Source organism: Enhydra lutris, unplaced genomic scaffold, assembly GCF_002288905.1.
Source record: "Enhydra lutris kenyoni isolate GAN:26980312 unplaced genomic scaffold, ASM228890v2 scaffoldscaffold77, whole genome shotgun sequence".
Classification (NCBI taxonomy): Eukaryota; Metazoa; Chordata; class Mammalia; order Carnivora; family Mustelidae; genus Enhydra; species Enhydra lutris.
Window position 1 is genome coordinate 4,591,394 of NW_019154161.1, and position 13,605 is coordinate 4,604,998.

Consider the following 13,605-nt stretch of genomic DNA (forward strand, 5'->3'; position numbering starts at 1 on the left):
TAGGTGCCTAGTGAATATTTTTTTTAAACAAGTATCTCAAGTGCGGTGCCTGGGTGGCTCAGTGTGTTAAGTCTCTGCCTTCAACTCAGGTTGGGATCGAGCCCCGCATCGGGCTTCTGCTCAGTAAGGAGCCTGCTTCCCCCCAACCCTCTGCCTGCCTCTCTGCCTACTTGTGATCTCTGTCTGTCAAATAAATAAATAAATAAATAAAGTCTTTAAAAAAACAAACAAATATCTCCAGTGAAACTGGTAATAAGAGCTGCCTTCAGGAGGAGGAACTGGGTGGGCAGCAGAAACACATTGTTTAAAAATGGGAGCTGCCCGCACCCAACATGACAGGTGCCGTCTTCCACTCTTTGAAAATTGTAAAATAGAGGGGCATCTGGGTGACTCAGTTGGTTAAGAGTCCGACACTTGATTGCAGCTCAGGTTATGATCTTAGGGTCATGAGATCAAGTCCCCCGCTGGGCTCTGCACTCAGCAGGGAATCTGCTTGAGATTCTCTCTCTCTCCCTCTGCCTCTCCCCCACTCTCAAATAAATAAATCTGTAAAAACAAAACTGTAAAATAGAAATACTTACTTTTCCCTACAGGCCTTTTGAGTCTTCTGATTCATGCATTCTGACTCCATCTTACCCACTTAAATTAATACATTGTATTATTATTATTATTTTTTAAAGATTTTATTTATTTGACAGACAGAGATCACAAGTAGGCAGAGAGGCAGGCAGAGAGAGAGGAAGGGAAGCAGGCTTCCCGCCAAGCAGAGAGCCCAATGCGGTGCTCGATCCCAGGACCCTGGGATCATGACCTGAGCGGAAGGCAGAGGCTTTAACCCACTGAGCCACCCAGGCGCCCCAATACATTACATTATTTTTAAAGATTAGCCCAGGGTCGACTGGGTGGCTCAGTCATTAAGTGTCTGTCTTTAGCTCCAGTCATGATCCCAGGGTCCTGGGATCGAGCCCCACGTTGGGCTCCCCGCTCAGCAGGAAACCTGCTTCTCCCTCTCCCACTCCCCCTGCTTGTGTTCCCTCTCTCGCTATCTGTCAAATAAATAAAAAAATTAAAATAAAAAAAGATTAGCCCAGCATCTGGCACAAAATGAATGAGCAACTGAAAGTCATGTCATGATGATGGGGGGCTCGCCCTGCCCATCCCCCCTCCCTTCTCCTCCCTCTGAACACCCACGCCTGGGAACCTCCCTCTCCTCTGAGCCTCCCCACGCTGGCACTGGCCCGGCCCAAGCCCAGCCCTGGAAGTGTTTGATCTGACCACTTCAGAGCCTTCACCTCTGGGCCTACAGCCCATGAGAGGGACTGGAGCTGGGAATCCTCCCCAGAGGAGCTTTTGAGGATGGGATGAAAGAAAGTAGCCAGATGGGGAGCTCAGGAATGCAGGGCAGAGTCAGGAAGGGGTGAGGCCAAGGGGAGTCAGGGAGGCAGAGAAGGAGAGCCTTCTAAGGCATTTACCAAGTATCTGCTGTGTACCTGGCCATGTGCTGGGCAGTGTTGGGGACACAGTGGTGACCGGCCGACCCTGTCCTCACAGGGCATTGCAGGAGTTGGGCCAGTGACTAGAGAGTGACAACCCTAGAGTGAACAGGGTTGGGAGGGGAGGCACTTGATGCAGTCAAAGAGGGCTTCCTGGAGGAGGGGGTACCAAGCTCCTTACAGTCTACAACACACAGACACTTATATTTTCGGCAGCATTTGATGACACCTTCCCTCATTCCCTTAAATCCTGCTGTGCTGGCCTTCTTTCTGATTCTTGAACTCTTGGAGCTCATTTCTAAGCCTCTGAGCCATCGTACTTGCTGTTCCTTCTGCCTGATTTTCTCTTCTCCTTTCCTCACCTGGAGGGCTCCTTCTCAGTCAGACCGTAGGCCTGTTATTCTTGCAGCATTGAACTTTTTTTAAAAAGTCCCGTTTGTACTTTCTGTTGTCTCCTTTATTTTCTGCCTGGTCACCTAGGATGCGGCCTGTCCTCAGTTCTGGCTCCCTAATCCCTGGCAGGCACCCCCCTCAGCCCCCCAAAGTTGAGGGATGTCAAACCTTTGTCATGTGAAGGAAGGAAGCCAATGTCTCCCGAATAAATCTCAGTCTGGTGAAGAGGTGGGGGAAGGGAGTTCCAGGCAGAAGGAACAGCATGAGCAGAGAGGAAGCTGGTGTTTCAGAGGTCCCGGGGGGAAGGTTGTTTGTGGCTGGAAGAAAGAGCAGAGGACTGAGGAGGGAGGGAAGTTAGAGAGGGAGGGATACAGGGGAGCGTGGAGGGAGGTGAGTCTGCTCCTACCCTTCTAGATGGGGTAGGAAGGGTCCAGAGCTTTGGTTCACTGCACAGCTGGAGGTGGCCAGACCATATCACAACCCTTTTGTGTAGGGCTGGAGGTGGCCAAAGGTGCCTTTTTGGGAGACCCCGTGGGTGGCTGGGTGAGACCAGGCCAGAGGGCTGGGTCTGAGGGACAGGCCTCGCCTCCCAGAGCCTCTAAGGGCTTCGTGCAGAACATTCCATGGCCGGACCTTCTGGAACCGGCTAAGACGGCTTGGCAGCCCCGGCCAGTCCTTGCTCTCGGGTCACTGCCTCAGCCTCCTCCAGCCCTGCTCCCCACAGCAGCCCTGGGCAGTCCTTTTTATAGAACACTTGAAAAAATGTTAATAGGTAATTAAGGGCACATGGCAGAGATTTCTAAAAGTACAGGAGGGGACTCAGTGAGAGCCTTCCCTTCTCCCGTCCCCCCAGGGCCCCTCCGGTTTCTTGGGATTTCTCCAGAGATAGTCTGTCACATGTAAGCGCAGATGGCAAAGTGCTTTTCGGGTTTGTACCTTTTTCTTCTTTCTTTCTTCCTTCCTTCCTTCCTTTCTTTCTTTCTTTCTTTCTTTCTTTCTTTCTTTCTTCTTTTCCAATTTAAGTATAGTTAGGGACGCCTGGTCAGCTCAGCCCGTGGAGCGTGCAACTCTTGATCTCAGGGTTGTGAGTTCAAACTCCACGTTGGGTGTAAAGCCTACTTAAAAAAAAAAAGAGTATGGGCGCCTGGGTGGCTCAGTGGGTTAAGCCGCTGCCTTCGGCTCAGGTCATGATCTCAGGGTCCTGGGATCGAGTCCCACATCGGGCTCTCTGCTCAGCAAGAAGCCTGCTTCCTCCTCTCTCTCTCTCTCTGCCTGCCTCTCCGTCTACTTGTGATCTCTCTCTGTCAAATAAATAAATAAAATCTTAAAAAAAAAAGAGTATATTCATTTATTCAACACATGTTTATTGAGCACCTACTGTATGTTGGGCACTGTTCTGGGCGCTGGGAGATACAGCAGCAAAGAAAATAGACAAAATTCTCAGCCTTCTTGGAGCTGACATTCTAGTGGAGGGAGACAGTAGATAAATGAACTAAGCACATTTTGACCTTATACAGTAGGTGAGATGGCACAGTAAGTGCTTTTGGTAAGACATAAAGCAGGTGGGATGCCTGGGTGGCTCAGTTGGTTAAGCGTCGGCCTTTGGCTTGGGTCATGATCCCAGGGTCCTGGGATTGAGTCCCACATCGGACTCCTTGCTCAGTGGGAAGCCTGCTTCTCTCTCTGCCCGCCGCTCTCCCTGCTTGTGCTCTCTCTCTCTCTGATAATAAATTTTTAAAAATCGTAAAAACAATAACAAAAAATAAGGCAGGCAAAGAAGGCGGAATATTGGGGAAGCAGGTTTTTTTTTTTTTTTTTTTTTTTTTTTTACAAAACAGAGAAGCCCCCAGTAAAGGGGAATGTTTGAGCAAAGGCCCAAAGAAGGTAAGGAAGTGAGTCACATGGCCGTCTGGGAACATGGGTGCAAACAGCAGGCGGAATATCAAGTGCAAAGGCCCTGAGGTCAGAGTGAGTCTGAAGTGTTCCAGATCCAGGAGGGAAGAGCAAAGCGGAAGAGGAATGAGAGAGACAAGTGGGGCCAAGACGTGCTCTCAGAGACGTGTCCTCAAGTTGACTTCTGCTTTCTCCTCTGGGAAATGTCTCTGTGGGATGTCTCAGTGGTGTGCTGGGACCAGCATGTAGTGGTTCAGGAGAGCCGATGGCTAAACTTTCAGGAATTTTGCAAGCCAGTTGTCACACACAGCTATTACCAAAAATTAAATTATATACATTTACGGAGAAATAAATGGCATGAAACACAGAGATAATAAGCAGTCAACATTTACCACTTCCTAATGATTGTACTACATTTTAACTGCTGTCTCTGCTCCAGGGGCTCCTTACACCTACCGTGTCTACCTGGTAGAAACACGACCTAACAGTGGGCTGTTTTGTTTTGTTTTGTTTTTTTCCTGAATTCTGCATTCAACGATGTCACAATTCAGCAATGTCAACCAGTAGCTTGAAATGTGCAATGGTGGGAGTAGGAAACCCATAGACCCTGACAACTCAGGGCTGTTTCTTCCCACAAAGAGCTGGTGGTTAAGCATTCACTAGCGCAGTTGTAATGCATAGAGATTTGGCTCGGGTTCCCTTGCACAGATGGGCCCAAAGGTATTCTGCTGTCCTCCCCCTGATGGAGAAATACAGGTTTTCTGTGTTTTGCTGGCACAAACAACATCAGTGATTTCCAGCGTGTGTGACCACAGCCATGTAATAAAACCCCAAAGAACTTCTGTGTTCTTTGAACAAAGCAAAAGGTGTGGGAGTCTTAAGGTTAATGATTGTTGCCTAAGTTCTCTCCACGAAGGCTGTACCCATTTCCACACCCACTGGCAAATGGGTCAGAGTGCAAAGACTTCTTGTAAGGACCATGACCTTGGGGTCCCCTGGGCGGCTCAGTCGGTTGAGTGTCTGCCTTCAGCTGGGGTCATGGTGGAGGGGGGCCCTGGGATCAAGCCCCGCATGGGGCTCCCTGCTCCCCCTGCTTGTGCTCCCTGTCTGTGTCAAATAAATAAATAAATTCTTAAAATAAATAAATAAAAACCGTGAACTTGGCTGTGTCACTCTGCCACTTAAACTCTTTGATGCCCCCCATCTTGTCCCCCCACCACCTCCCGCTGATTCTCCTGAGGCCTAGGTCCTTCAAAGTCAGGTCATCCCTTTGTCTGGCGACTGGGAGGTCGTGTCATGACCCTACCCTGACCCCTTGATAATCTGCTGTCTGTCCCCTGAAATGGGCCTTGTTCCTGCCCACTCTTGCTTTCTCCTACTTTTCCCTTCTCGGGGAAATTACTCCCAGAGCCTGACCGCCAGACTAACCCCCACTGGATCAGTTCGGCTCCTTTTCTTTCTTTCTTTCTTTCTTTTTTTTTTTTTTTTTTAAAGATTTTATTTATTTATTTGACAGACAGAGATCACAAGTAGGCTGAGAGGCAGGCAGAGAAAGAGAGAGAGAGAGAGAGAAGAGGAAGCAGGCTCTCCATTGAGCAGAGATCCTGATGTGGGACTCGATCCTAGGACCCCAGGATCATGACCTGAGCCAAAGGCAGAGGCTTTAACCCACTGAGTCACCCAGGCGCCCCAGTTCGGCTCCTTTTTTATTTCAGGTGACTGAAATCCTTCCTTTAGCCGTCTCCAGCAACATCGGAATTGATGAGCTCATCAGAGTGAAAAACCGTCCAGTTGGCTGCCTTCAGGCAGAGGTGGCTCTAGGAGTTTGAACAATGCCACAAGGCCCATCAGCTCCGTTCTCTTTCACGCGGGCACCCTCTGGCAGACTCGGCCTTTAGATACTCTCCCTGCATCCTCCCCTGGTCACGGGGGGCAAAAAGCTGGAGGGGTAGGTAAGGTTCCAGGTGGAGAAAGAGCCTGCCACGGTGCGGGCGGGAACCGGAGCTAGAACCCAGATCCTGGAGGGGCCTGGTAAACAGCCCAGTAGTTACATAACACTCCGCAGGCCAAACTGTGAAGAGAGGACAAGTCCTTGCCCACTTGCTGAATTCCTCTGTTGAGAGGCAGAGTGGGAAAAGCTGCTTCGGCTCCAGAGTAGAAAATCTGCGTTCAAATCCTGCCTCTGGGCTTTGGCACGATGAAAACAGGTTTGGAACTAGGTAGTGCTGATAGTCAGTGTGAATGTCTTCAATGTCCCTGGATCGCACTCTTTAGAATGATTAAAATAGGGGTGCCTGGGTGACTCAGTTGATATAAGCGTCTGCCTTGGACTCAGGTCAGGATCCCAGGGTCCTGGGATGGAGCCCCGCACTGGTCTCCCTGCTTGGCGGGAAGCCTGTCTCCCTCTGCTTCTCCCCCTGCTTGTGCTCTCTTTGGCTCTCTCTCTCAAATAAGTAAATTAATCTAAAAAGGATGATTAAAATAAGGGATCCTGGGCAGTGCAGTTGGTCAAGCAAGGGGGGGGAAGAGGGGAGGGGATGACTTGACACTCAAGGGCTTCCCTAGCCTCAGATGGCCCGGGGGCGGCAGTTTCTCCAGATTCACAGTGCTCTGGCCCTTCAGGTTGGTGGCCTTCAGAGGGGACGCCCACACAGTCACCCTAAGCAGCCCGTGTGATCATTTACCCTGTGAACCGGCTCCTGACAAGGCTGGGTGCCTTTGGAGCCCCACCCCCCCATCCCTACACACACCCCCCGGGTATGAACGGGAAAGTTAATAATCACAGTAATACTCACCCCCCATATACTCTTTTTTTTTTTTAATTTTTAAAAAATTATTTATTTATTTATTTGAGAGAGAGAGAGAGAGCACAAGCTGGGGGAGAGGCAGAGGGAAAAAGAAGCAGGCTTCCCGCTGAGCTGGGACCTCCCGATCCCAGGACCCCGAGATCATGACCCGAGCCAAAGGCAGATTGCTTAACCGACTGATCCACCTAGGCGTCCCAACTTGTCTCTTATGACATTGCCAAGATCCCTGCTTTGCAGGGCCTTCTGTCCCTGGTTTTAATGAATTCTCCTGCCATCTGGGGGTGGGGGTAAAAGGTCAACTAAGAAAAGGGAGGGCCCATCTCTCTGCTCCTACTCTCCAGCACCCTTGACCATTACCCTGTCCTGACTCCCTGGACGCATCAAATGTCCTTTACCCAGGTCCCCCAGGCCCTGAGGCAGCTGTGGGGTTGGCAGAGTGGGGGCCTGGAGTGGTGGCTGCTCGGGGCGGGGGTGGGGGATAGAGGGTGGGGTGGGGGGTGGGAGGAGCTGCCACCTGGAAAGGGCTCCCAGGATCTTGAAGGCATCTGGGGAGAGTGGGGGAGGACAGCGCCTGACACCCCTGCTCCGGGCCTCAAGGCCCAGAAACCTGAGTTACTCTTGTACCACAAGCCATAGGGACCTGATGTCCTACAGCTGGGGGAGGCGAAGCTGAGCAGCCCAGACAAGCCAGCCCTTAAATAAATAATTAGAAAGATCGGAAGGGAAGGTCTGGGCCTTTCTTCAAGGCCCCAGGCGGCAGCTTCCCAGCAGATCTCAATGCCTGAAGCCCCACCCCCCACCCCTGGGGGCTTTGGCTCTGACATACCCAAGTGTCCTGTGTCCTCCTCTCCTTCCTGCTTTGGAAGGAATCAGTGTGCATTCCCAGAGTCCCTACTGGGCCAGGTACATGGCAACACTGGGGACTCAGCAGGGGTCAAGACGACCCCCCCAACCCCCAGCCCAGTGGAGGGGAACAGACCCATCCCCAGACAGTGACCAGCCCAGGTGGGCGGGAGCTGGAGGAGCCTTAGAGGGACACCTGACCCAGTCTGGATAGTTCTGGAAGACTCAGGGGATCCCTGAGTCAGAATCTGAAAATTTGGGTTAAGCAAAGAGAGGGTTGTGTGAGAAAAAGATGGGGGGAGGGACCAGCTGCAAAGGTCAGGGGGGAGCAGACTGGTAGGGCTCCGCAGACCAGTGTTTTCCAAAGGGTTTCGAATTTAAGACACTCGATGGGCAACAGAAGGCAGGTTTGATTTGCAACACAGCATGTGTATGTACAGGTGTGCACACACAGATAAAGCAAAAAGCCACCAAACAATAATCACAAGACCTGAGCTGAGATTAAACTCCTGGTGCTTACCTTGCTGAGTCACCTAGATGCCCCTGAAGATTTTTATTTTTATGTAATCACTATACCCAACATGGGGCTCGAACTCAACCCCAAGATCAAGAGTCGTGTGCTCTTGTACTGCTCCAGCTTCCTTTCTTCTCTTTTCTTTTTTTTTTTTTAAGATTTTATTTATTTATTTGACAGAGAGTGATCACAAGTAGGCAAAGGGGCAGGCAGAGAGAGAGGGGGAAGCAGGCTCCCTGCTGAGCCGAGAGCCCAATGCGGGGCTCCATCCCAGGACCCTGAGATCATGACCTGAGCCAAGACAGAGGCTTAACTCACTGAGACACCCAGGCGCCCCCAGCTTCATTTCCTGGTACTTTCTGGTTTGAACTTCCTACTCTCACCAACGGAGCCATTCTTGGTTTCACAAATTCCTTATGTCCAGATTTTTGCCCTTATTGCATCCTCCGTCCATGCACCAGGTCCTTTTTCACTTCGCTGGTTAGCTCTGACAACCTTCAAAACTCAGCTCAGATGTCCCCTTTCCCGGGAAACCTTCCTCAGCTCCCCTTCCCAGACTAGGCTTCTCCCCTGGGCTCCTCTTTTCCTAGCACTTTCCACTTGGGGTTGTCAGTCTGTCTCCCCGACGGGACTATAAGCTCAGGAGGACAGGAGCTACGCCTTTCTCAGTCACTGCTGGGACCCCCGTGCCCCTCAGTAAAGGCCAGGGACCCAGTAGGTGCTCAGAAAAAGTTTGTGGGACACATGAATGCAAATCTGAGAGAGAAGCAGAGGCTGCGTCCTCCGGGAGCTCCTGATCACAGGTCTGATGGAGAAGGCTCGATGCCCTGAAGTTAACTCAGTCCCTCCTGCTGTCCAATACCCAGTCCTCTGATGGAGGACACCATTCCAAACAATACCCATTTCATAGATGGCAAAGTGATGCCAAGAGGGTTCTCCGTGCTCTGCGTAGTCCAGATTCCACACTGCTCAGCCCAACCACCTCCTGGCCCCTCTCACCTCCTTCCCAGAGGCCCAGGCCTTTTCTTTTCCAACGATGAAATTCGAATCTGGGTAGGAGGTTTGGCTGAACAGGAGGAATGGCTGGCTGAGACTAGTTGGTATACTTTGCTCCAAAGCTGGAGGAGGGAAGGGGGTGGGACGCTCCTGGCCAATCCTGGACCGGACCCTCAAACCTTCCCCTCTTGGCTCAGACCCACCCCACACTTCCCGAAAGTTCTGGGCTCCCCTGAGTCTCAGAGACTCCTCCCTCCAACTTGTCTCCCCATCTGGCACACTTGCACTTGAAATGTGAGAGCGGCAGCTATGTGAAGGCTGCCCTAGGCTGGTGTTGCCCAACAAGCCTGGGCCACTTCTCCATACCCAGGGCCCTGATTATGGGGGGGCTGCTGCTAGAAACTTCCCTGCCCCCAGCCTCGCCACCTGCTGGCAGGGCACCTGAAACCCAGCTGTCCGGTCCCACCTGCTGCCTCTCAAGGTTCCTTTCGCCCAGAGGCCCCAAGGCATGAACACTTCTGGGGGGGGGGCAGGGGGAGGGGGAGGGAGGGAAGGAGCACCAGCCTGTGGGTCTCTGCGTCTTTTTAACTTACACCTTAGATAAAATGTTGATCTCGAGAAGCCATCACGGCTTAAAATACCATGAGGCTGCAGTTTGCTAGCTACCAACCAAAGCACTTCGTACCCGTGAACTTGGTTCATCCCCCACCCCCCACAGCAGGATCTCTGAGCCCAGACACTATCATCTCTGCCCCACAGCTGAGCAAACCACGGGGCTCTCGTTGAACCTCAAAGCCACGCTTTTCTTTCTGAAAGCCACCACTTCGAGCACCTCCTGTAGATTTTTTTTTTTTAATTTAAGCTTTTTATTTATTTATTTGAGAGAGACAGAGAGAGAGCTCTTCTGTGGATTCTTACAGAGAGCGTCGATACAGAGGCTGGTCGTATCTGTTTCCCCGCAGATTACAGGGTGTGCTGTGCTGCTTCCCGCCTCCTGTACCTTGTGTATTCCCCTTTAACAATATTTCTTGACACCTGCTTTGTTACTGAAACCTGCCCTCCACCCAGTTCCACATCCATCTCATTCTATTGGACGTCTCTCTGTGTTGTCTTCTGTGGATGTGGTTTGTTGACTGATTGAAGGAAGGAGTTACTGGATAGACAGATGCCCAGCTGAAGAATTTGGACTTTATCCCAAAGGAAGCCATTTAGAGGGTGGGGTGACCAAGTTAGATCCATGCTTGGGCACGTTCTGGGCTCTTCTCAGCTCTGGGGCTTTGCATGTACAGGTCCCTTTGCTTGAAATACTCCCTCCCTGGGCTTGGTGCAACCTTTTGCTATCCCAGCTGAGATGTCCCCTCCTCCAGGAAGCCCTCCCTGACCCCCAGGTTAGGTTAAGCATCCTTTCTGGGCTTGCCATCCCTGCTCTGCTCACTCCGTGTCATCCCCTTCTGGGGATGGGTGGTCTCCCTTGTTGTACCCTGAGTCCGCAGAGGAAAGGGCCAGGAATGTATCGGTCCCCAGTACCTGCCCATCACAGGGTCAAACACTGAGTTCAGAAGAGATGCTAGTCCCTTGAAAGAAATGCCTCTGTGTGGGGAGGACCCAACTGCAGGGGTAGCTGTGGCTTCTGATAGGGGTGGAGGGCACAGGCTGGGGTCAGGGACACCTGAGTTTGAATTCCTTGCCCAGGTAGGAGGTTTGGGCCACAACACACCTTGTGTCCCCAGCTGCTTCCAAATCGGTGAAAGCAGAGTGTGAGGTCTCAAGGATTAGTGGAGATAAGATAACGTCTTGACAGCATTTCAGACAAGCTGGAAGCCTCTTCTCCGGCCGCCTCAGGGCTTTGCACCTGCCCTTTCTTTACCCTAGAATGTTCTTTCTATAGTGAAGCCTCCTTCTTGTCTTACAGGTCCTGTTGCAAATGTCACTGCCTCAGAGTGGCCCATCCTGACCACTCCATCTCTCTGCCATACAGAGTTTCATCTTTTTCCAGAACTTACCCTCTGGTAGACGAAGTTTATTTCCCTGTCTCCTCTCGATAGAATGCTGACAAGGAGTTTGCCTTCCTTCCTTCCTTCCTTTCTTTTTCCTTTTCTTTTTTCCTCACTGCTGAATCCCTACACAATGAACAGCCCTTGGCCCTGAGGAAAGATCCCAAGGAATATTTGTAGAGCAAATCAAGTGCTCAGGAACTGGCTCCTCAGGTTTTGTATCAAGGGTCACTGTGTGCACGCTCGAATTTATGCTTAACGTTGGCTTCGGGACAAATGAGAAAACCGATACTCAGTTGGTAAGTGGTGGAGTCAGGATTCGAACCTGTGTCCGTGTAGCTTTAGTGCCCACACTCTCTAGCCCACAACCAAGCACAGGAGAGCTGGGTGGGAGTTTGTTAAATGAGTAAGACTCAGCCTACGAGGGTGAGATGGGGGCGGGGGCTTCCTGAAGTAGTTGAGGAGGGAGGACTTGGGAGGGGAGAGCATCGGAGAGACACAGGGAGGAGGACCACACCACATTCCGGTGTGCCTGGGCGACCCGTCTTCAGAGCCTGGGCAAACCTCAGCTTGCCTGGTGTCAATGCCTGAGATCCCCCAGGATGTCACTGAAAGTTCTCCAGGCTCCTTCCCATGTGCCTCTGGGGCTGGGGCTGGCGGTGACCAGGACGGAGAGCTCAATACCAGGGCCCAGCAATCCCCAGAGCTGGTCCGAGACCAAACCATGTTTTCCAATAATAATAACAACAGCAATTACAGGAATAGTACTGGGTAACTTTTTATTTATTTTTTTTAAAGATTTTATTTATTTATATGAGAGAGAGAAAGAGCACATAGGAGTGGGGGGAGATAGGGAGAAGCAGGCTTCCCACTGAGCAGAGAGCCCGATGTGGGGCTCGATCCCAGGACCCCGAGATCATGACCTGAGCTGAAGGCAGAGACTTAACCAATTGAGCCACCTGGGCGCCCCCTGGGTAACCTTTTAAAGGGCTGACCTGCACTGTCTAATTGCTCTAAACATATGATCCTCACAACACCCCGGAAGTGGGATCTGCTCTTCTTCCCATTTTACTGGGCTAGAGACAGAGGCTCACAGAGGTTATGACTTGCCTGAGGCCCCGGCAGCTGCCGTAGGAGGAAGCTTCTGAGGTTATCAGTATCTACCAACTTTGAGCAAATGCTGATGTCTGAAATGTCTTCAGAGAACAGAGCAGCTGAGGGAGGATTTGGGATTTCTTTTTTTCTCTTTTTTAAGATTTATTTATTTATTTTAAAGAGAGGGAGATGGAGCATGAGTGGGAGGACCAGAGGGAGAAAGAATCTCGAGCAGACTCCTCACTGAGTGTAGAGCCCGAGGTGGGGCTCAATCTCACGACCCCGAGATCATGACCTGAGTGGAAACCAAGAGTCAGATGCTCACCCGGCTGTGCCACCCAGTCCCCGCAAAGAATAAGGATTTCAATACCTCCGGGAGGAGGAGTAGGGAATGGTGACTGATTCACTGGAAAGGGCTCACAACTGACCAAGAAGGAATTTAGGGAGGCAACCCAATAGGGAGGGTTAGGAACTTGGGAGGCAAGCATGCAACTCCCAGCCTCCTCAGGTGTGGCCTCAAGGCACGTGACTTCTTCAGGCTCTGATCCCCAGTTTTACTCATTGGAAGAATGGGTATAGTAGTGGGACCCACCTCACCAAGGAGTTATGAAGATTCCCGTGAAGTCAGGTCTATGCATTTGTCAGAATCAGCAAATGGCGCTTACAATCTACGCATTTCATTGCATGTGCATTTTACCTTGAGAGGAAAAAAAAAACCGGGGCGCTTGGGTGGCTGAGTCCGTTAAGCGACAGGCTCTTGATCTCAGCTCAGGTCTGGATCTCAGAGTCCTGAGTTCAAGTCCTGCATTGGACTCCATGCTGGGCGCAGCGCCCACTTTAAAACAATCCCTATGGGGAAATCCTGGAACTCCAGGATCATGACCTGAGTGAGCTAAAGGCAAGTGCTTAACCGACTGAGCCACCCAGGCACCCCTAGATTTTATCTTTAAGTAATTTCTACAACCAACATGGGCTCCAACCTACAACCCCGAGATCAAGAGTCACACTCTCCACAGACTGAGCCAGCCAGACGCCCCTGGGACATTTATTTTTTTTAAGTTATTAGCATTATTAAAATAAGTAATTCCATGTAACTTAAATCTTACACCAATTATGTGTGGGATGAGCTTTAATAATCTGCATTTTACATTCGAAGAATCTGAGTTCCGAGAGAGACAGAGGCGACAAAAGACCGAATTCAGGCTAGAGGCGTTGCAGGCTGGGTTTTGAACCACCTGCGGCTCACTTGCACTTTCTAGAGACCCTCAGGCCCGAGAACCGTTGCAGGTTAACGGCCCCTAGCCATGTCCGGATTCCTTTGGCGGGAAAAAAAGTTTCCCCTCAACGCCCCGCCCCCGGCCAGGCCCCTCCTCCGCCCCCTCCGGTGACCCCGCCCCTGGCTATAGTCAGACTCTGTAAGTCTGCCTTCTATGGGTGACTTGGCCAGACTCTGGCCTCAGCCCCACCTCTCGCCCACAGGAGGGCTCCTAACGCGACTCAGCCAATCGGCGCCCGCATTTCGCTCCCCGCCTTCTCAAGCCTCGCCCCTGCCCTTAATCCTGGAAGCTTCCGCCGGT